The sequence below is a fragment of the Mesoplodon densirostris genome, chromosome 2 (genome assembly GCF_025265405.1).
Source record: "Mesoplodon densirostris isolate mMesDen1 chromosome 2, mMesDen1 primary haplotype, whole genome shotgun sequence".
Lineage (NCBI taxonomy): Eukaryota > Metazoa > Chordata > Mammalia > Artiodactyla > Ziphiidae > Mesoplodon > Mesoplodon densirostris.
The window spans coordinates 118,073,923-118,077,852 of record NC_082662.1 but is presented as its reverse complement, the minus strand read 5'-3'; the positions used below and the strand labels follow the sequence as shown (position 1 = coordinate 118,077,852).

Sequence of the window (3,930 nt, the reverse complement as noted above, 5' to 3'; positions counted from 1 at the left end):
GACTGCAGGAATTTTATCAAGATGATGCTGATGGTAATAAAAATGACAACGATGATGGAAAACTGAATAAGCATTATGTAGACGTTCCATATAATTATAATGGTTGTGGCGGTGGTATAAATGATGATAGCGATTAGCAATACTGGTGGTTGTGTTGGTTTAGAACAGTATTTGACACACAGTAAATATTCAATAATGATTGAATCAATGAATAAATGATAGTGGACATGGAGAAGGTAGTGGTGGTGATGCTTGTCATGGGGATGAAGAGAGTCAAAGCAGAAGTGATGGTGCCGCTGATCTTGTTTATACTAGTAGGTTAGTAGTGGACAAATTGATGATTTACTCTTCCTAGGTCACCTAGGTCTTATTATTGGAGTTGAGTGGAAATGAAACTGAGAAGTCTCCATGCAATGCAATTTTCAAGAAGATGAAACTCACTTCTGGGGCACTCAATGTGTTATTCTATTTGTGTACATAAGATTATGCAAGATGGGTTGTCTCTTTCCATAGAAAGCTATATGGAATTTTCACAAAGTTCGAGTGGCCTAGAAAGACAATGTCCCTGAGACTTGATCCCAGAGCTCAACAATCAGGGTTGCAGGGTTGAGAAAAGTCATTTAAGAAACAGAGCTACTCTGCTTCACTTTCCTGTGCCCAATATCCTGCCCCAGAGGAACCCCTACTGAGAGCTAGTTACACTCAGCAATACCATTGAATGAATGGCAAGCATCCTCTGGGAGACCAGCATCTCCAGGAACATGAGATATAAGTAGAGAAGTGTTTTGGGGTGAAAGAATGCTGAGGAAGATACAACAAGTCCTAATTTCATCCAAACAGGTAATGGTTTTGGCTGGTGCATCAGAGATAAGAGATGCGGAAGAAGAGGAGTAGGAGAGCACTTTGACATTTCCTAGTTGAGGTCTGTTAGGCTATGAGAGGAAAATGCTAGGAACCATGGTGTTCATGTCCCTCACAGCCCAGAAACATTTTCAGTGATTTTAGGAAACTATAAATTATCTGTGTTGTAAGAGTTTTAGAAAACATCTATTCAAACATTTTCGTGTTAGAGAAAAAGAAGTTGCAGTTATGCAAGGAGTTGCTTAGCCAACAGTGCACTGCCAGTTAGTGACAGAGAAAGTTCTCAAAGCCAAATCTCCGACTTAAAGGAAAACTTTTTCTTTTTTAAATACTATAGAACTTCTTGCTTGGGTGTTCTGACTTCATGGTTTTCCTCCTTGAGAATTCCCAGTGCATTTCTCCTTTGGAGATCATCTTTCAAAGGAGTGAAACTCTTAAGTGAGTTATCATCAGGCACCATGGACGTGAGACTGCAGGGGCTGTTCTCAGAAATTCTGTGCTTCTTTTATTTCCCTTTTATTTTTTTTTATACTCCTTAGAAAACTAGTCTATAAACTCTAGAGAGGATTCCTGAAAGAAGCCTCAGCAGTCACTTTTAGGGGATACTTTTTCTCTCTTCTCCAAAGCCATATATTGCTGTTTTTTAATCATTAAAAATGAAAAGAAGGATAGAGATAAGTTTTTTCTTATCTCTTCAGTTTCCTTTATATATATATGTACACAAAAAATTGAAGTATAGTTGATTTATGATATTGTGTTAGTTTCAGCACACAAAGTGTGTACTGTACAGCAAAGTGATTCAGTTATAGATACATATATATATTCAGTTTTAGATTTAAATATACCTTACATAAAGGTATATTTCTTAAAGTTTGTAATCTTAAGGTACTAAGAGAATTGACCCTCAGCTTTATGAATGGTTCTCTATATCTTCCTGTCTACAGAACTTAATAAATGACAGTTTTACTTTAAGTTTGGAGACTGTTGTCTATTTCCTCTACTCTCTCCACCATCCCTTGTTATAGCTATTTTCAACCAGTAGTTATGTCTCTCTTGTTTCCTGATGGTGGAGTAGGGAAGAAAGTCAGTTTCCGGAGTCACTAGAACACAATATTATAGTATAGAAAAGGACTGAACTGGCCTCAGGAGCCTTGGTTTCTAGTTCCAACCCTGTCAACAACAGTTCCAACCATGTGTACCTTCAGGACTTCAATTTCTCTATTACAAAGTGAGGAGCATTGCTTAGATAATATTAAGTTCCTTTCAGGTGCCCACATGTGGTGTTCTTGACCCTAGGGAAATTTTCTGTATAGAGGAAAATTCCTGATGTTGTTAATTTTCTGTCTTTACACCTTGCTCATAGGAATCCTGGATCATGTCAATCACACACGGACCCAGAATTTTCTCCTTGCTGGTTTCACTACCACTGGAACCCTGTGACCTCTTGCTTTCTTGGGGACACTGTGCATCTATCTCCTCACCCTGGCAGGGAATTTGTTCATCATTGCCCTGATTCAGGCAGATTCTGGATTGTCCACACCCATGTAGTTCTTCATCAGTGTCTGCTCCTTCTTGGAACTCTGATATGTCAGCACCACAGTTTCCATGCTGCTGCATACCTTGCTCCATTGGCATCCACCCATCTCATCAACTGTGTGTTTTGTCCAGCTATAGGTCTTCCATTCCTTGGGCATGACTGAGTGCTAACTGTTGGGTGTCATGGCACTGGACAGCTACCTTGTCATCTGTCGCCCACTCCACTAACATGCACTCATGAGCAGACAGGGATAATTATGGCTAGCAGGGCCCAATTGGGTGGCTGGCTTCTCAGCTGCATTTGTGCCAGCCAGCCTCACATCCACTCTGTCCTTCTGTTTAAAAGAGTTGGCTCATTACTTTTGTGACTTGGCACCACTAACGAAGTTGGCATGTGTGGACACAAGCTGGCATGCGCAAGTCCATATTGCAGTGATTGGCATTATCAATGCATGCAATCTTGTGCTCATTTTAGGACTGTATCTTTAGAGCTGTGCTGAAGCTGCCTTCAGCTGCCAGCCATGCCAAGGCCTTTTCCACCTGTTCCTCCCGTATAACTGTAGTAGCGTTATTCTTTGCCTCTGCCTTCATTGTCTATGTAGGGCCACCTGAGAGTCACCCTAAAGACACTGACAAGCTTATTGCCTTGGTGTACACTTTTCTTACTCCTTTTCTCAACCCCATTATTTATACTCTCAGCAACAAGGAAGTGAGGGAGGCTGTCAGGAGTGTCACCCAAAGGATTAGGGCTTTGTTGAAGAGACTCTGAGGATCAATCCATAGGCCATTCATTTGGTAAGGGTAGGCTTTAGTTGCTTAGTCTATCAACTAATCAAATAATTTGTTAAATATAGTGCACATACCAATTTAAATGGATTGAGGTCTTAGATAGGGACAAATTGGGAAATTTCTAGAAGGTGGAGAAATATGGCCTCTGAACCCACACTTGTCAAATATGGGTGAAAGATCATATAGCTTAAAAAATAATCAAATAATAATGATGGAAGCGCAAATACCAAGGTAGACTTAGACCTTAGAGAGAGACATAATTGTGTTTAAAAGAATTTGGAAAAAAACTGACTGTGAGACTTTGCTCAAGATAGAATTCCTGGAGAAGCATTGAGAAAGTAGTAAAGGAGCTAAGTGGAATGAAAAGTAAAAGAACTTCTTGGGTAAATGTTTAGATGTTAATTGATGAGCCATGGGAATAGGGTTCATAAGAGTGTGGAGTTCAGTGTTTCTGGGTGAAGCTAGCATAAAAGAATGTTTAAAGCTGGATCTCAAAATTTACTTTATAATTGGGATGATCAGGGGGTTAGAAATGAGGGTCCTGGGTGTGCTGATGGTTAAATGTGAGTTATAGACTTGAATTTGAAATCATCAGTTAGTCAACAAGGCAACATTGTTCATAGGGGTCCTTGAGTGCAAAACTAGGTCTGGGAACCAAGAGGAGATATAAAAAGGAGGCACAATTTGTTTTCAAATAGCTTATAGTTTTGTTGTGAAGGGTCAATTGTCTTCTCTCTCTCTCAA

The 3,930-nt window shown here is 39.8% G+C and overlaps 1 pseudogene; it reads left to right on the top strand.

Moving 5' to 3' along the window:
- The first annotated feature begins 227 nt into the window (after window positions 1-227).
- On the top strand, window positions 228-3,166 carry LOC132503730 (olfactory receptor 6N1-like; annotated as a pseudogene).
- The last annotated feature ends 764 nt before the right edge of the window (window positions 3,167-3,930 follow it).